This window comes from Myotis yumanensis, unplaced genomic scaffold (assembly GCF_028538775.1).
Source record: "Myotis yumanensis isolate MYYU_CA2020_CCGP unplaced genomic scaffold, mMyoYum1.0.hap1 SCAF_5, whole genome shotgun sequence".
Classification (NCBI taxonomy): Eukaryota; Metazoa; Chordata; class Mammalia; order Chiroptera; family Vespertilionidae; genus Myotis; species Myotis yumanensis.
The window spans coordinates 37,175,972-37,196,797 of record NW_027223756.1 but is presented as its reverse complement, the minus strand read 5'-3'; positions in this window follow the sequence as shown (position 1 = coordinate 37,196,797).

The following is a 20,826-nucleotide window of genomic DNA, read 5'->3' as shown; positions in this document are numbered from 1 at the left end:
GCATGTCTGGCCCGTCTCACTCAGTCCCGATCAGTGAGACCCCAGCAGCAAGCTAACCTACTGGTCAGAGCGTCTGCCCCCTGGTGGTCAGTGTGCATGATAGCAACCGATTGAACAGTCCAACGAATGGTCAGACACTTAGCATATTAGGCTTTTATTTTATAGGATCATCCTGAATAATCAATTGAAGACTAACTGAAGTCTTATAACCAGGGATTTACAGAAGCCACACCTAGACTGGTAGGAAGAGTGGAGATGTAAAAAGGGTTAGCTGAGATTCTGGAGAGATAGCTCAGATGCAAAGTCTCCCCCAAGAAGAAAGGGTCTACTCCAAGCCGAGCTCCCCAACCCAGAACACCAGAGACAGTAACATCTGGCTGTGAAAATCAGTGGGTGTTCTGTCCACCAGGGAGAGACACAGGCACCCTTTTAAAGGGCCAACAAAATATTGTTCATAGCCACTCACCCTGGGCTCCAGTGGGCAGGGGGTAGGGGTGTCAGAATGAACTAGAGTTTGTTAGGAGAGACTGGGTTTGTGCCTCTGGGGAAAGAACTTAAGGGACAGCTGCCAGAATCCTTGTGCTGAGTCATCTCTCCCATACCATCTATCTTGAGTGGAGCACTCTCCTCCATACAGCATCAGCCTGGGGAAATGCAATAGCCCCACCCTGCAGAGCTCACACCCTGCTGAGGAGTCAGCTGAGTAGGGTGGGGTGTAGAGGTCTGGGAAGACTCAGGAGTGTCAGTGACTGCATTGTATGGCTTTGGGGTGGGGCCCATTTCCGCAACTTTCCAGTGAGCTGATTGCCACCTCCCTCTTATGGGTGATCTGCTAGACACACTCTCCTGTCTCCAAGCAGCCCCTCCCTCTGGATTCCTGGTGACTTCTCCCTGCTGAGGTATGGGCAAAATCCAGGACAGACTGAGTTGTGTGGCTTTGGAGCAGGGGCCACTCCCCCGACGATACCCCAAGCCTGACCAGACCTCCCACTCATAGAAGGTCTCCTAGCCCCACCCTCCCAACCCCTGGTGACTCCACCCTGCTGAGATTGGGCTCCTGGCAGATGCTGGGACATACTGAGTTGTGTGGCTCTAGGATGGGGGCCATTTATTCCTCGCACGCCTGACCAGTGCAGAGCTCTCCCTTCACATGGCCAAATCTAGGACTGTTGGGGCCCGATAAACTCTGCGGCCTCACTCTGATGACTCCCTGAGATCCTGCCCCACTACAAAGGTGTGCAAGCCCCAGCAGGTGGTAGCTAGACTGAGTGTACCCTGGGACATTTGCTGAGTGGCCTTAGACCCAGCACTGACACCAAGTGTGAACCTGTATCATCTGGTGAATACCACTTGCCCCTACCGCGAGAACCTGCCTCATGCAACTTGAGTACTGCCAGAGGCTCTTTCAGTGACTCAGCCTAACAGGTAGCTGGCAGGTGGAGGCAGGTAAAGGCTAATCCAGATGCCTGGGGACTTTTGCTGACTTGTCCCCAGGCCTGTGCTGGTAAAAGCCAGCCTTCATGCACAGCTTGTCATTTCCCGCCGCACTTATCCAGGCCCAGCAGAGGCAGCCACAAACCCTGGATCAGTTTGTAGCTCCAAACAAGTTGCCCAGGGCCAGTCACAGGCAGCATCTCACCTTGACCTGCACCATTTCCCTCTCAAGGGGCCCCAGAACTAACACCCCTGTGGCCAGCTTCAGACAACAGAGCAGGATCCAATTAGCTTTGCAAGCAGCACATTCAAAGGGGTATCTCGGACCCTGCTAAGTAAATTTCACTGCATGTGGTCAGCACCTGCATAGCAGCTTGTAGACATTGGTCAGGGTCAATTCTCAGAGAGCCAGTCTGAGGGTGGCCCCCATGCACGAACAGGCCAATAGACTTCAAGACTCAATTACAACAGAAGGACCCACATAACCCCCTTTCCCCCAAACCATTAACACTTTATTTAACAAAAACAACTGGGATATTTCTAGAGCTTACAGTATATTTAATATAAAAATAAGGAATTCTTCAAAAAATGCAAAACTTATGGATCCAAGCTAGACAGAAATTTATTTTACATTTCAGTTACCCCAAACAACAGCGTGTGGTCACCTCCAACTGCACATAGTGGGAGAGTTAGTTCTATGCCAGGAAAGGCCAGACCCAATGACTACAGAACCAAGGAGGATGGGCCAAGGGTGTCCTGAATGATGAATTTGAAACTGGCTTGCCCTTTTGCCAGGATAACCAGTGGTTAAGACCCAGCCGTTCCACTGCTGGGAATAGACCTGAAGAACCGCGAAGCACGAACTGTAGAGAACATGTGCACCCCTATGTCCATTGCAGTGTTACTTACAATAGCCACGATTTGGAAATAGCCCAAGTGCCCATCAGTAGATGAGTGGATAAAAAAGCTGTAGTACATTCCTAGGTAACCACAAAACACATTTTTGTAGGTTCTCTAGGTTTTGCTTGTAAATCAAGATGAGGCAGTAGATAAATTATGAAAAAAGACAGAAGGTAATCTAGAAATAATACAGAAAATATTGCTTTTTTTTTTTTTGGTGAAGAAAGTCGACTTTGTCTAGTTTATTTCAATGTAAATAAATTGTGAATTTTGTTATAAAAAATGCTGTGGTACATCTACACTATGAAATACTACTCATCCGTAAGTAGGAAGGAAACCTTGTCTTTGCGACAGCGTGGATGGACCTGGAAGTATTATGCTACATGAAATAAGCCAGTCATAAAAAGACAAGTACCATAAGATTTCACTTACATGTGGAATCTAATGAGCAAAATGAAGTAACAAACAATATAGAAACAGACTCATAGATACTGAGAATAGACTGACAGTTGTCAGAGAGGAGGGGTTGGGGGCTGGGTGGAAAAAGTGTAGGGATTAAGGGAAAAAACCTCATAAACACAGACAACAGTATGGTGATTAGCAGAGGAAAAGGGGGTGGGAGGAAGTGGAGGAGGGTAAAGGGGTGATAAATGGTGAGGGAAGGAGACTTGACTTAGGGTGGTGAACACACATGCAATATACAGATGATGTATTATAGGTTTGTATACCCGAAACCTATAAAATTTATTAACCAATGTCACCCCAATAAATTCAATAAAAAATTAAAAAAATTATTCTGTTTTTAGAAAAACGTAGTTTTCCCATGTAAAGAGAATGGAAGGTCTCTCTGGAACAAGTTGACCATTCATAAAACACCTAAAAAGATGGAAGAATCTAAAATCTCTTTCAGAGAGTGGGAAGACTTCTCTGAGACTGTAACCCCATAATTGTGTCAGGCAGCTATCCCCAGTATTGGAATAATATGCTAATATTGGAATAATACGCAACATATACTCTTTTTTTCAACCGATTTCCTTCACGTAGCATCATGCTTTTAAGAGTCATTTATGTCTTTGCATGTATCAGTATTTTGTTCCCTTTTTATTGACTAAACTCCATACTTTATTTGAAACTCATCAGTCTTCCCCTAATCTCTTTTTCCAGGATGCAATCCAAAATATCATATTACAGTTAGTTGTTGCAGCCCAAATGAGTCTAAGGAGACATTACTGTTTCTCAAACATTTCTTTTGAAGACTTTGAGATTTTTGAGGAGTGCTGGTCAGGGATTTTAGACAATGTCTCTCATTTTAGTTTGTCTCATGGCTTTTTCATGGTTAGAGTAGGTTTTTGGATGCTTTATCATGTTGTAAAAATTTTCTCCTTTTTTCATAATCTGCTGAGTTTTCACAATTTGGAATAGAGGTTGGATATTGTAAAATACTTTTTTACACATCCATTGAAATGATATTTTTTTTCACTTTTTAGTTTGCAAATATAAGAATTGCATTTGTTGACTTCTGAATGTTAAATCAGCCTGATATTCCTAAGAAAACTTCACTTGGTCATGAATGTTGTCCTCTTTTTTATATAGCTTAACTTGTTGAAAATTTTAGAATTTTTGCATTTATGTTTGTGAGGGATATTTTCTTGCAGTGTCTTTGTCTGATGTTGGAATCAGTGCTTCATAGATTAAGTTGGAAAGTATTCCCTACTCTTCAATTTTTAAAAAGATTTTTTTATAAAGAATTGGTATTAATTCTTCCTTAAACATTTAGAAGAATTTATGACTAAAGCAACCTTGGTGTGAATCTCAGAGGGAAGGCAGGGGAGTGGGTGGTGGTAAGTGATCAACCAAAGGATTTGTATGCATGCATATAAGCATAACCCATGGACACAGACAGTAGGGGGTGAGGGCATGTGCTGGGGGGTGGGAGTAGTTGGGGAGAGATCAATGGGAGAAAATGGAGACATATGTAATACTTTCAACAATAAAGAATTTAAATTAAAAAAAGAAAGCAACCTAGATGTGGAATTTTGAAAGCAGGAAGGTTTTTAATTACAAATTAAATGTTTTTAGTATGTATAAGGCTACTTAGGTTATGTATTTTATCTTTAATGAGCTTTGTTTGTGTAAATATTTAAAGGAGTTTGTCCATTTCATGTAAGTTTTGAATTTATTTTCATAAAGTTTTTTAGACTATTTCGTTATACTTTAAAGATCTGTAGAATATGTCTTGATGTCATATCTCTCATTTCCTCCTTTCTTTCTTCCTTTGTTTGTTTCTTTTTTTCTTCCTTCCTTTCTTCTTTTATTAAATTTATTAGGGCTACCTTGGTTAATAAAATTATACTGTATTGTATATTCACCACCCCAACTCATGTCTCTTTCCATCACCATCTATCCCTCTTTCACCCATACTGTTTCACCCATATGAGGTGTTTTTTTTTTTTCTTAATTCCTTCACCTTTTCCACCCAGCCCCCTACCCTCTCCCCTCTGGCAACTATGAGTCTATTTCTATTTTGTTTGTTAGTTTATTTTGTTCATTGGATTCCACGGATAAGTAAGATCATATAGTATTTGTCTTCCTCTGACTGGCTTATTTCACTTAACATAATACTCTTCAGGTCCATCCATGTTGTCCCAAAAGGTAAGATTTCCTTCTTTTTTATGGCTGCATATCTCTCATTTCTGATCTTGGTAAATGCCTTTTATTATTATTTTTTCTTGCTCAGACTGGCCAAATGTTTATTAATTTCATTGATCTTTTCAAAGAACCAGCTTTTTAAATTTTTTTGTTTAGTTGATTTTTCTCTATTCTTTGTTTTCTATTTTATTGATTTTCTCCCCTCTCTAACATTTATTCTTTTCTTTCCTAAGTTGGGTTTCCTAAGTTGGGTTTAATCAACTCTTGTTTTTCTAGTCTTTAGTTGAAAGATCATCTTCTTTTCTAATGTAGGCATTTATTGCTATAAAGTTTCCTTTAAGTACAGATTTAGCAACATGTCACACATTTTGGCATGTTGTCATTTTATATTCATTCAGGGAAAAGCATAATGGTCAAATGGCCATTCAAACATCCAAGAACATTCAAAACATGGGCTCAGTCTCACCAAACTGCTGATTCCTTGAATATAGATTCTAGATTTGCATATGAGATCGATTCAGTTTTTAAATGTCAATCAGTAGTTCAAGATATTTTAAAATGTTATGTTGGTGTATCCATGTTGCACTTAATCTTCTGGCTTCCAGCTTGACGGGTCCTCTGAATAAGATGATTGGTCATTGTCCTCTTTCACATTATTGTGGCGCTACTGTGCAGTATAAAGTTTATAGTGTCTGGTAGTAACTTTCCCATTCTGCTCATAGACAGTCCTTGCTGAGAAAGAACAGAAAAAGGGGGGTGGGATGTGGACTTGAGTACATTTGTAATTCCAGAGTCTTGAATTGAGATTCTGAATATCTAGGTAAATAGATATAGATATAGCTATAGATATAGATATAAATATAGATATAGATATAGATATAGATATATAGATAAATTCACTTCTTGTTTTTGTGATAATCTTCCTGGGCAATAACAGTCTATTAGCAGGATGGGAAAATAATTTTAGATACTATAAACTTTACATAACAGTATACCTCTGTAACCAGGTGAAAGAAAAAAAATTGATATTAAAAAAAGTCGAGTGGTACATAACTGTAATTAAAATAGTGCCATTGCAACAATGATTTTAGAACAATATAGGTTAAAAGACTTTGGCAAACTTACAAAGAGGGTAGATCTCATTCATATCATGGTTTCTATGGAATTAACTCCAAGTACTAAATGATTTATATTCCAAGGAATACTTAAAATATAGCCCTTCCAATAAACTAGAGCCTGCCTGCCTGTGGTCTCTTCTCCCAGAGAACAAGACTTGGCTGCAAGGAACATTTTCACCATTCCTGGAGCTTAGCAGAGCCATGCAGCCAAGATTCTTATAAAGGAAAGAAAGAAAACATGAGCTGTGAGGGGCATAGAGAATGCTATCTGGCACCTTAGATATATAGGGCTGTGCTGAATTTGAAAAGACTCAGAGGTTTATATTTTCTTTTCTCTTGAACTTCTGATAAGAAACTTCCCTGTTCATTTTTCAGGGATATTTGATCAAGTTCAGTAAGAGTGACCCCACACAGACCTAACTGGGACCCTCGGGCAGCTGACGAAACTTCACGGGCAGTTCATCCACCCCTTCCCTCTGTTTCTGATGCAGGATTTTCCTCCATAGTTGCCAGTTTCCGGAGGCTGGGAAAAGTTTTCAGTATGTGTCTATAGTCCCTAGAAATATATCGATCTTGGATAATGCATTTCCCTAATTCTAACTGGTTTACAGTAGCTCTGTTTAACATACAAGTGGATGTGAAGATAAATTTCCATTTACTTTATGGGTGCTTACCACTTATCAGTGAGTCAAGACCCTATCCTAAATTTTCAACGACACTTTAAAAGCTTTTTAATGTTTCTTCCTAATCTTAAAGTCTTAAGTAGGAAATCATCTTTTAGTACAAAAGCTAAGTGCCTATATCGTGCTGTTTGCTATGTAAAAATTATTAAAAGCGTGTTGTCAGAGAGACACATCAATCGGTGGATTCCCACACTCGCCCACGCCGGGGCATGGGATGGAATCTGCGACCCAGGTACATGCCCTTGACTGGGAATTGAGCCCGTGATCCTTTGGGTTTTGACTTGTTCAAAAACAATTTCTTCTCTTCATAGATGCTATCTATCCCAAGTAATGTTTTAGTGAGCAAGTGAGGGAAGGGAGGCAGGAAGAGAGGGAATGAAGAACTGAGGTGGCAGGAAAAGGCCTCATAATCCAAGAGCAAGCGTGCTTTAGATTCAGCAGGGGCCTGCGTTCCAGGAAGCATACTTTTAGAAAATAAGATTAAAACCAGTAAGATTGCGCAAATAGAAATCAAACTGGGAATTTCCAAGAGATTGACAAGCTAATAACAACGGAAAGAACGAGAGCCGTCTCCCTACCAAAAAATCACCAGAAGCCACGCTCAGCCAAGGAAATCTAACCGACAGGGTGCTGCTTCAGCGTTTTTATTCCTTCTTAACAAATGGGAATCTTACCAGTAAGCTTCAAGGCATGATTGATGAAAATGGGATAAGCATTTGCCATAAATTACCTGTGTTCAGTTGTAACAAAACAGCATGTGTGGTCAGTTTCTGTGCTTTATTGTTGCAGTGCTGAAACCTTTACACTGCTTCCTTATGTCTCCGGAAATTACAGAACTTTGGCTGAAGCCTGGGTAGTAGAGTGTGTAACCTGAGGTTACAGAGTTTGCTTGTGGCAATCCTAAAAAGGAAAGTTGTGTTCTAGGGCTCTCATTAAGAATGCTTTAGAAATTTTATACAGAATTAACCATTTATTTATAGTGTCCATAGATCGTATTTGGAAGACCCATCTATAAGGTTTGTGATTCTAGTTAGTGTTAGAAAAGAACTCACTCAGTATTCGGTTCACCTTTAGAAAGATGACCATTCCCTTACACAGATTCAAAATGTTACCAGTATAAGAAAGAAAACAAGAACTCTAAACATAGGCTTTCATACAATGGGTTCAGATTTATTCAGCAATGCTTACATGGCTGATGTTGGTTTAACTATTTGTGATGTGAACTTGAGTAAGTCGTCTGTGACATCCCTCATGGTCTATGTTAGAGACTGGCAATCTTTTTCTGTAAAAGGCCAAGGAGTAAATATTTTAGCATAGATGGTGTCTGTCACAACTACTCACTCCTGCTGTTGTAGCCGAAGAACAGCCATAGACAATAAGTGGATGAATGGGTGTGACTATGTCCAGTGAAACCTTACAAAAACAGGTGGTGGGCCAGATTTTCTCAAAGAATGTAGTTTGCTGACCCTTGATCTATGTTAAAAAAAAATGAAAAAGAGGCTCAAGTGAAAGAAACAGAGAACTTGGTAGCTGATAGTTTCAGGCCATAGTTTCCATTATATTGGTGTTAAATGAATATGGTCTTTAAAAATCTCTATGAATTAATTATAGTGTTTAGAAAAAAATATGCTTTGGAATTAATATTTGCAAGAGGATAAACTTTTTCAATTTTAATACTGCCCATTTCTTAGGAAAAAGGTAATTTTCCAGGATATGTATTATATAGATAAACTTTTGCCATTTCTACAATTCCTACCAATATCTTAATTTTCTTCTTTTAGTTTATAATTGTAGGACAAGCCTTCACTACAAATTTGGTATATTTATCTGAATTCTCAGTGGAAATTGGAAAAAAAAACCCACCTGGGAAAAGACACCAGAAAAAGAAGGGAAGGAATCACTGACATTGCTTAATGCCTTCACTATTTTTGAGGATTGTAGGTGAAAATTATAGACAAAGTGAGTGGATTTTGTGAGAATGGTAAAAGGTGGGTATGAAAAGTGAGAGGAAGTTATGGTTTTCCTTATGACAGGAAGGAAGGAAGGAGTAGAAATATTTTTTGAGTGCATATATGTCCCAGGCATTGTGCTAGAGTTTTTTGAACCTTAAAAGCAACCCAGCAAGGTAGATATTTTTATCTTCATGCAGCTGAGAAAAATGGAAGCTCAGAGAAGTAAATGTCACAGTTAGTAAATAGCTGAGCCAGAGCTGAAACACGACCCATGCAATTACAGTGTCTGCACACTGTATGGCATCGTAAAGATTTGATTCCCTCAGCCATTGGAAAGTCTGAGGGCGACCTCCGTGTCTTTGAGAAGTTTGTTCATGGTTTTCTTCCATAGTCTGGCTTGAGTCTAGGGAATACATAGCTTTCCTAGTATGTTGGGGATGATGTTATTAGGAACTGCAGAAGCCAGTTAGTGGTACTTACCTATCTGAGGCAAGGTAGACATGACCCCCAGGTATCTTCAGATGGCTAACAGATCCTGGTGAACAAATGGTGAGATCTGTAAATTACTAATTCAGATGTGACTTGACATGCCTGGCCAAAAAAATAAAATAAAAAAATAAATAAAAACTTGGCAAGGGGAAGGCTGATATCAGCCACTGCAACGGAAAAATACGTAGTTCTTTCCCCGGTTTCAGATCAAAGCCAGTGCACTGACCCAGGACCCACTGATTACAGATTCTTCTGGGAGGACCTTCCAAAACCACAAGCACATAAGATAAACATTCCTCTGATCCATTCCCAAAGGAGTGTACCGCTACTTACCAGGTTAACTATGCACTGGAGTCAGTGGAAGATTCAGACGGAAGATTCTGGCGTATGATTTCTGAGCTGATGCTGCTACCAGGCTATCTGAAACACCACACGGTTCTCCAATTAGAGAAGAAACTGCAGATATTCTACATAGAATTTGGGCACAAAAGGTAACCTTACAGTGGTTCTAGTGCATCCCCGAGTGTGGGGAAGTAGGGATACACAATGACTTGGCCACTGGCAGAAGCCGCACGTTACTTTTGCTGGCCTAGGAAGTCATAGCCAGTAAGGGCCATGTAACGAGGGCCAGAAGGAAAACATTCCACCCTTTTTAAGAGTTATGTTTGAAGCATAATAACGTTTCTGCAGAAATTTCAATATATTATTCTAATCTTCAAAGACTGAAAGAATGTAGGAATGGTGGTTATCACTCTATCTCCTTTCATTTTGCTAGACTCTTGGGTATCAGTGAAAATTTTGAGACCATTGTCCTTTAGTTTTGATAAAATTGCCTTTATTTCCCCCCTATTACATGAGAGGAAATCTTTTACTTTCCATTTTTCATTTTGTTGTTTTGCCACTTTCACGCATTGCTTCTGTAATTCAGGCATGAACCCAGAGACTCTGGCGGCATGTCCCTGATGATATGCAAGAAGCTAAGCTATGGTAGGAGAGCATAAGGCCCACGCACAAAGGAAGCAGAGATTAGGAAAGGGCAGGGAGCCCTGGGGACCAGAACCTCCCAGGTTCCAGTTACCCCTTTGGTTCTTGGAGCTGCTTTTCCTTGGATTTTAGGGTGACTCCACATTTTGATTGAGCTAGTTTGACGTGTGTTTCTGTCACAACTCTAAATTGAGCCTTAGCATTAGAAAGAGTGCTTTACTGAAATGTGGAGAGGCAGTTTCCGCCTTGGACTATTTGTTTTACCGAGATAACACGATTTGATTAAAATTCCCTTGACTCTTTGATTTCCAGCCATGGCTGGGAATGTCTTCCTCACCCAAGAAGTGACCACCATCTAAGGGAAGAGATGATTGGTTTAAAAACCCTTGCTTGGTATTAAATTCATTAACTCTGAGGATTTTAAATCTTAGAAGAGTGTATCAAGGAAACTAAAATCAGCATCTCAGTGTCTTTAAATATAACATAGGTTATTGGGAGATAATTTAATCATATTCCTGCCCACAAACTGAAAGCTAGATTTAATCAATATTTTTCTAAATGTTTTCCAGGGAAAGAAGTGGAAGGTCTCAATGATATAAGTCCATATACACACTTGGAAGAAAATAGCCATTATAAACATATGAAGTTCTGTTTTCACCACATCAAAACTAAGCACATTTTCAAAAAAATGTTTAAATCACTAAACATATGAACTTTCATGTTAAATCCTGTTTTTATAATTCTATAAGTCTTTGATAGTTTACAGCAACTAATATATCTTTAGAGTGTATATAATGTAAAAATATCAGCATCAAAATTATCTAAATTATAGAGTGGATACTTGTATTCAAAGAATTATTTGGTTCACCAAAAGCTATACCAGAAAAAAAATGACATTAAAGATCCTTTAGAAGATTTAATGTACTAAAATTAAAAAAAATTTTCAGCAATGTTTGCTGTGTAAAGGGCATAAAACTACATCTAAACTATGATTACCAGAGCTGAATTTTTATAATCATGTTGAATGCATTTTTAATAACTTAAAAAATTGTAACCATAGAAAATTTAGAACAAATGCAAATTTCAAATATTTCCAGGTTAATGTCATCACTAGCAGAGATGTAACTTAAGGATTACTTACCACACAAATGTCACAAGTTTCTTTGTTTTATGATTGACACATGGTATGTACTCACGAAGATCATGTGTTTTGTAGGAGAGGATCAACCTGTTGCAAAAACGAAAGTGCAGGGAAGAAAAATTATTTTATCAACATTTTAAATCTTTTTCAATATGCTCACTGTTGAGTCCAAAATAAACATTTCAACTTTTCATTTTTCATCTTTAGACACCAATGGTACAACATTGATCATTTTATGTCACAGTTTTTCTGCAGCATCAGTTAAAGAGGGATTTAGCCCAGGAATGTGCTGTGCTAACAGCAGGAGAAATGAATCGAGTGAAATATACCCACACTGTATATTTTCCATCTGTGGTGCTTTTGTGAAAAGGAGGGTGACTTGTTATTGGGGCCAAGTGGACACAAAATGCTTTGGTCATTGTGTGAATAGGGACTGTCCTTAAATCAGAGTTAGATTGTACTAGAATGTAGTTGACATTTTTTAAGAGAAAATAATTTAATTTTGGGACATTGAACCCTGACCAACTGGGTAAGAACATAAATTCTATTTCCCTTTCACTAAGTTTTCATATGTTTTATCAAGTTACTAGGTTCATCCAAATTTAAAATTTAGAATTAAAATCTTCCTGGGGAATAGAATTTTTTTTCACCATGAAGTAATCATCTTTATCTTCAGCAATGCTTTTTTTTCATTAATGTCTATTTTTTCTTATATTAATACTATGACTGTCTTTTGATGATAATTTTCTTTTTAATATATTTTATTGATTTTTTTTACAGAGAGGAAGGGAGAGGGATAGAGAGTTGGAAACATTGATGAGAGAGAAACATCAATCAGCTGCCTCCTGCACACCTCCTACTGGGAATGTGCCCGCAACCAAGGTACATGCCCTTGACCGGAATCGAACCTGGGACCCTTCAGTCCGCAGGCCGACGCTCTATCCACTGAGCCAAACCGGTCAGGGCTTTATGGTAATTTTCATGGTAAAACTCATTCCATCATCTTACTTTCACCCTTATGTTTTGATGTGTCTTCTTATAAGTATATTAACATTGATTTTTGAAAACTTAAGTCTGATAATTTTATATTTATTTTGTAGTTTCATTCTGAATGTAGGCTTCTCTTCCTTTCCTTTCTTGACTTTGGGATAATGAAATGTTTTCTTTTCTCACTTAAAAAAAATAATGCTAATTTGAAAGTTATCAAATCTGCTTCTTTAATATAAATGGTTCCATTTTAAACTATATCAAAATCTAAAGTCAATTTTTAAAGTTCCTTTGCAGACAATACACGGATATTATGATATGTTGACTTCATTCATTACCTTGCCTATTTAAGAATTTAAGGTTGCTGTGCATGTTGTCTCATTCTAATAACTCATAAAGATGTTATTATTTTATTTTTAAGGTTTATTTAGGTATTTATTAATTTTTCCTGAGATATAATTTTCTCCTAGTCCGGTGTCTTGTCATTTTCTTTTCTTATGGCAACTTTCAAAGAGAAAAATTACTTTGTCTTTCATGGTTCATGCTTTTTGTTTCCAATCTGAAAAACTTTGCCCACTTGAAGATTTGTGAAGTCTTTCTCTGATGTTTTCTTTTAGGAGTTTTTAAAAATATATATAACAACTCTTTTATTTTTATATTTTTTCAACTATATTGAATCCATTTGTTGTTGGAAAAATTAAAAAAAAATCTTTATGGTTGAAAATATTACAGATGTACCTCTTCCCCCTGCCCCCCCCATTGCCCCCCTCTACCTGGTTCCTGCCCAACCCCAGGCCTTTACTGCTCTATTGTCTGTGTCCATAGGTAATACATATATGCATATAAGTTCATTGGTTAGTCTCTTCCTGCCCCCCTCTTCCCCTTTTCCTCTGAGATTCATCAGTCTGTTCCCTGTTTCCATGCCTCTGGTTCTATTTTATTCATCAGTGTATTTTGTTCATTAGATTCCTTGTTCATTTATTTTGATTTTTATATTCAATTGTTGATAGATATGTATTTATTGCCATTTTATTGGTCATATTTTTTATATTTTTCTTTCTTTTTCTTAAAGAGTATCCTTCAACATTTCATGTAATACTGGTTTGGTAATGATGAACTTTTTTAGCTTTTCCTTGTCTGTGAAGCTCTTTATCTGACCTTCAATTCTAAATGATAGCTTTGCTGGGTAGAGTAATCTTGGTTGTAGATCCTTGCTTTTCATCACTTTGAATATTTTTTGCTTCTCCATTCTGGCTTGCAAAGTTTCTGTTGAGAAATCAGCTGACAGTCATATGGGCGCTCCCTTGCAGGTAACTGCTTTTCTCTTGTTGATTTTGATTCTCTCTTTGAATTTAACCCTTGGCATTTTAATTATGATGTGTCTTGGTGTGGGCCTCTTTGTTGTTTTGGTGCTGAGTTGTATAAGTTCTTTATAAATTTTGGATATTAACCCCTTATCAGATGTATCATTGGTGAATATGTTCTTCCTTTCAGTGTGTTGCCTTTACATTGTGCTGTGCAAAAGCCTTTTAGTTTGATGTAGTCCCATTTATTTATTTTTTCTTTGTCTCCCTTTCCTGAGGAGATATATCAGCAAAAATATTGCTATGATGCTTATTTTCCTTAGAATTTTATTTTTGAACAATCTTTAAGGACTTGGAAGGAAAGGTCTTCTCCAGAGAGAATTTTTATTTATTCTTTCCAATGCCCAGGCATACCAATAGTTCTGAATCATGCTGAATGAAATTTTTGCCTAAGTTTTCTCTCAATGAGAATCATTTCAATTTGGTCTTCAAAACAGATTTTGGTTGCCAGTTATCAACAACGATATTTCCCTTTTGCAGTTTTGCACCCAGGTTTGAAGAATCAATTTTTTTTTGGTAATTACTAAGGCAGTAATAGGATTTGTGGGTGATTCCTATGGGATGACATAATCCATGGTGCTCAAATTCTTTGGGGAATAAGTAGTATTGTTACTCTTTCAAAGGCAAATACCTTCAGGTTGAATGCAGTCAGCAGTTTTCTACTTTTTTTTAGACCTGAAAATTTCTTACTCTCATGCTAACTCCATAATGCATCATAAAAGATATTTTCTGTATTATATCAAGGAATACATATTGGCTTTGGTGGAAGGGTTGATTCAGGCAACTAGCCTATTATATTGTTCAGAAACGTCATTCATCCTACTTCTTTTTTAAAAAATTTTATATATATATTTTTTATTGCTTAAAGTATTACAAAGAGTATTACATAGGTCTCCTTTTTTTTTTTTCTCCCCTTGACATTTCCCCCTACTTCTTAAGTTTTATGTTGATACTTTTTTTTTGTTTTGACTTCAATATTTATGTTAGAGTTTTACAAGTTTAAGCCTAGAGGTTAATTTTATCTTAGGAAATCTGCTTGCCATTTTAGGAATGTCTATAGGCAAATAAAAACCAACATTCTAAACTAGTGTCAAATAGCTTTATTAAAGCAGTTACTAAGCATCATATATAATTTAAAGTTTTGGTAAAATAATTAAACATACAAAAAAAGTATAAATAAAAGTATAATGAGCCTCCATATACCCAGACTCAACAACTATCAATTTTTTGTCACTGTCATTTATGCCATTTGTTTTTTCTTTTTACTCTTTTACTGAAGTCATTGAAAGCTAACTCCAGCTTTCATATCATTTTCCTATGTATTTCTGTATGCATTTATAACAAATATGTATATTTTCTTACATAAACACAGTTTGATTATACCTAAAAATATTACTATTAACACTTTCTCTAATCTAATACTCAAGCCTTAAATTTCCACAGTTTTTTCAAAAAACCTTTTTTTTCAAGCTGGTTTGTTTGAATTAAGATCTAAACATGGGCCACTCATTGCATTTGATCTTTTTTCTTAAGAGATTTTGTTCTAGAATAATCTCCCTCTCTACTTCCTCTCACTTTTCTCCTACCATTAATTTGTTGTTTATTAAAATGCCCCACATTTAGTGATGCTCCAATTAATCAAGTGACAGCTTAAACTCTCTGTTGCAAATTTCCCATCAGTTTCTTTTTGTTTCATCTGTTGATGATCATTATCTATATAAATTAGGTTTTAAGGATTACAAAATGGAGATATTCTAATTTTATTTTTTATTCTATGTTTATTAAGTTCATATTATTTCAAACAATGCTGAATTAACATTTAGTCTGGGGGTTATCATGAGCTCAAGAGTTTTTAATATATATTTGCCTTTGCATTATTCATTAGAGATGCATTTGCATTTATTATTCATTAGACACTCAAAATTTTTCCTATCTTTCTTTAACAAGATAGAAAAATCTTTACTTCTGTCATTTTAAAATAACTGATTAGTTTTTGATACCTTCCTTGTTTTCTAAAAGTTTTTATTTCATGTTTTATCCACTTGATCATATATATTTACTCTTCACTATGAAAAATGAAGATATTAGTAAGTTTACATTCTCCCTGGGGGTAGTCTACTCCCCACAATGCTGTAGACTTCAGTCCAACTCCCAAGAGTTGCTCTGCTTTTGTTTCATTTATATTTGGTCTTGGGTGGTAGTTAATTATAGTAGGGACAGTTCTGGAAACTTTCAGGAGGCCCCAGACATTGATATTTATTTTTAGAATAAGAGATGTTTAGTGCCTGTGTTTTCATCTGTGGACCCAAGTTGTCAACTCTGACTCAATAGAAGTTCCATTTAACCTCCTGTCATAATTTTTACAAAACTTTCAGGCTTGTTGGCTGAGATTTCAGTCCCTTACTACAGATAAGGTAACACTTACAAAGGTGGATCAATTCCAACCACGTTTCCCAGATTGGCATGAGGCCCACTTTCCTGTAAGTTCTTATGAACAATTTTATGTTCACTACAATTATCTTTCTGACTTTGAATTCCCTCTTTATTTCTGGCACCTTAGATAATTTCTCAGTTTCAAGCTTGGCATGGCATTACATTTCATTTTTGGTGATATATTATCTGTAATTTCTATGTGCCTTTGTATGGAGTTTTATTCAGTCTACTATAATGACAAAGTTCTGAACATCATAATAACAGATAAAAATTGAAAAATTTAAAAGCCTCTTAAATGTTTTCTGGTAGAGAAGGTTAAAAAGTTGATATAAGTTTTTTATTCTCTACACTGAATGTTTCAAAAACTCATAAGCTTCATCAGGATAAAATCAAATTTAAACTATTTTAGTAAACATAAAGTGTAATACTTCCAGCTACAGATGGCAATGTTAAGGTATTTCCAATTTACTCCATTTCTAACACCAATTAAAATGACACAAATTAAGCAAACAAACAAACAGACCTTCATCTCCAATGACACTAGTACATGGCCCAAACCCAGTCTACTAATTGCAAACAGTAGAAGCCAAGCAGTGTGAAATTTTGGCCAAATGAATAAACATACTGAGGATTGTGTATATTTTTATGTATCTTGGACACTGTCCTTCAAGACTTGAAGTATTTCGTCAGGAGATCCTTACTTGGAACACAAAACTCTGGGGGTATGAGTGGGCCATAGAATTGTTACATAGTAGGAAGTGCCACATAGGCTATGTAATTTTATACCATGAAAACACAGGATAAAGTGCCTAGAACATTAACTAAATTGACCACATATTGTATTATGCAGGAAACTGCAGCTAATTCTATTAAATGAAAAGTATCTCATTCTCTGAACACAATGCATTAAAATTAGAATTGAATAAGAAATGTAGGAAACAAAGTAAGTCCAAGAAAACCATTCAGAAGGAATTAGTGAAGACAAAGATAGATATTAGTGAAAGGGAAAACAAAAAAGTAGATTTAATAATCAAATCAATAGAGTGATTCTTTGAAAAACCCAATAAATTAGAGGCAAAAAAATTTCCTAAAAGTACTAATCAAATGATGTTTAAAATAGCAAAATGCAGAGACACATAAAAGACAAACTAGATAGAATTACAAAAAAGCATATTTTGCTTTAATAACGCAAATAAATTGGAAAACCTTACTAAAATATTTTTCCAATAAATAATAAAATATCAAAATTCACCACTAAAATATTAAGCATCTTAGCAGAGCAGTTACCTGAAAGAGCTTGGAATATAATCCGTGTGTTAACCAGCAAAGCACTGCAGTCTCAAATTCACCAGTGAGTTCTGATAATCCTTCCGAACTATCCACCAGAGGAAAAAGAAACTTTGTATTTATGAAGCCAGGGTAATATTGACAACAAAACTTGACAAAAATAGCACCAAATGAAACACATAAACATCACATAAAATATATGAGATACCAGGCAAAGTTTAACCAGTGCCTTGTTCATGTTCTAAACATTCAGGAAGAAGTAGCACCGGGTCTAGTGAAACTAGTAGAAAATGTAGGAGAAACTACAGATGATGCATTATAGCACTGTACCCCTGAAATTTACATAATTTTATTAACCAATGTCACTCCAATGAATTCAATAAAAAGTAAAATAAGTAAAAAAAAAAAAGACAGACAAGGAAAAACCCCCATCAAGTTGCAAAATAAAAAAAAAAAAAAGAAAGAAAATATAGGCGATTAGTTTTAAAACTGATAAAAATTATAAATTTTGTACCAGTTTAGAATAAATTACCTCATAAGACTTTATTTTTTAAAAATATGTTTTTATTGATTTTAGAAAGAGAGGAAGAAAGAGAGAAACATTGACTGGTTGGCTCCTGCACACCTCCTACTATGGATCGAGACTACAACCCAGGCATGTGCCCTGATGGGGAGCCAGTGACCTCTCGGTGCATGGGATGTCACTCAACCAACTGAGCCACACCCGCCAGGGTACCTCATAAGACTAAAATACACATATTCCCAATGAAATCTTAGGTTACTTGTTCTTTACAATTCTCCTTTAATTATTTAGATGCAAATTGGTACTATTTAAAATTGAGTTGTTGTTTTTCATTAATGTGATAAAGATCTTAAAAAGAAAAAAAAAATCACAAAAAAACCTTGCCAATACATATTGCTAATGGACATAAGTGCAAAAAAGTCCAAAATAAAATATTAATATTGGTGCATGTTAACCCTTTTCGGTCCAACGTGGAGGCTGACTTTGACAGACCAGGCGCTAGGAGCAGGTCCAACGTTGAGGGTGAGACACCGCAAACCGGTTCAACATTCAATCCCGTCAATTAATTTGGACCAGACTGTTTGAATTCCAAAAATAAAATTGGACCGCAAAGGGTTAAAAAGTGTACTCCATAATGAAATTGGGAAATTTTCCTACAACATAAGGGATGTTCAGTATTCCAGTTCCTTATGTTAATTATGCCAATAATATGATTCTAATACATCATTTTAATATAGTGCTGATAACTCAAAGATAAGATCATATCAAAAGAAACTGAACTGAAAGTTCAACTTCTATTTCCTCAAAAATATCTATAAATTAGGTAGAGATGGATATTTCCTTAATCAGTAGAAATCTCTGAGCAAATTACAGTGTCATGCTCAAGATTCAATGACCTACTTTAGGCAATACCATCAAAATGCCCTTTTGTTTTTAATATTATGTAATACTAGAGGCCCAGTGCACGGATTTGTGCACTTTGAAAGAAAATTAATTAGAAGGTGGCCGGCGGGGTGGGACTGGGTGAAACGGGCCAGACACACCCTGGAGCCAACCTCCCGTGGTCCCTCCCCAGCCGGCTGCACCTGGGGCGGTGCCAGGGCTCAAAGGGTGTCTGTGGAGTGAATGGGGTCCCTCTGGCAGGTGGGGTCCCTTGGCCGGGTGTGGGGATCGGACTGAAACCAGCAGTCCAACATCCTCTGAGAGGTCCCAGAGTGTGAGAGGGCACTCTGCAAAGTTGCTGTCGCTTGGCAGCTCCTGCATTAAGCGTCTGCCCCCTGGTGGTCAGTGCATGTTATACCTACCGGCCAGTTGGCCAGTTGGCCAGTTGACTGGTTGGCAGGTTGCTTAGCTTTTTTTATATATATATATATATAGATTATTGTGTCCATATCAGTAAATTATTCTATCTAATAAAGACGGAATATGCAAATTGACCATAACTTCGCAGCAAAGATGATGGTGCCCACAGCCAATAAGGAGGGAATATGCAAACTGATGCGACAAGGCAAGAGACGGAAGGCGACTCTGGCCGGAGCAAAGGTGGTGCTGGCAGCCAAGGGAAGGAAGGCCTATTCTTGCACGAATCTTCGTGCATCAGGCCTCTAGTATTCAATAAATTTTAGAAAGAGTCTTAAAAACTGAAAGTTGAGGCAAAATTATAATTTTTATAAAAATATGATTGTATTCTTGGAAACCTCAAAATAATAAACTAAAAAAAGTATTAAAAGTAAGAAGAGTTTGGAGTGATCAGCCTGGTCACAAAATGAATAGCTTCCTTATATGTTAATTATAACTAGTTAGAAAACATGTTGGATAAACCTATTCATAGCAGCAATAAAATAGTAAATTGCTGAGATGCAAATTTAATATAAGTTAACAGGATTTATGTAATATTAAGCTATAAATGAAATAGTTCAGGACGTGCATTCTGTGGTGCCCAACTCATATACTTCACTCACCAATATCCGGGAATATATGGATGGTTTTCAGTACTGGACTTGAAGGGTGGACTTTTCTGCATATCAGTTGACAAAGAATTCCAGCAGTTGTTTGCTTTGAATGGCAAGACCCAGAAACACAGGAAACCCAGCAGAATGGCCAGACAGTTTTGCTACAGGGATTCAAAAATTTCTCCATCTCTTCATAGATACAGAGAACAGACTGATGGCTGCCAGAGGGGAGGGGGTTTGGGTAGCTGGGTGAAGAAGGTGAAGGGATTAAGAAGTACAGATTGGTAGTTATAAAATATTCATGGGGATGTAAAGTACAGAATAGGGAATATAGTGAATAATATTGTAATAGCTATGTATGGTACCAGGTGAGTACTGGAAACATCAGGGGAGCACCCTGTAAGTGTATGATTGTCTGATCACTGTGCTGTACACCTGAAACTAATACAAAATAATATTGAATGTAAACTGTAATTTTTAAAAAAAGATATACTCTTGGAATTAAAAAAACAAACCAAACTTCCCACCTTATTTTGGGAAATACTGGCTAAAGATCTTGGAGACCTTATGTTAGATGAAGGACTTTTTACTTCAGTATGTGAATGGCATTGACAGCAAGCTCCACTTAGAACATTCTATTAAGACTGAATCATTTGGCTGAATGTTCCTCAGAGAAAGGCCCAGATATGTAAACACCAAGTTACTTACCTGGGCGTCTCCCTGTCCCAAAGTCAAAGCGATCTACTGCCTGACAGAAATAGTCAACTGCAGACCTCATAGAGGGGATTTGGGAAGCTGGCAGGATTCTGTCGAATTTGGGTTCCAAATTACAGACTCATCGTAAAATCTATGAGGCTTTAAAAAGACAGGATCTGGAATCTCTTACTTGGACTAAAGAATGCCAAGCAGCTTTTGACACAAGTAGGACAA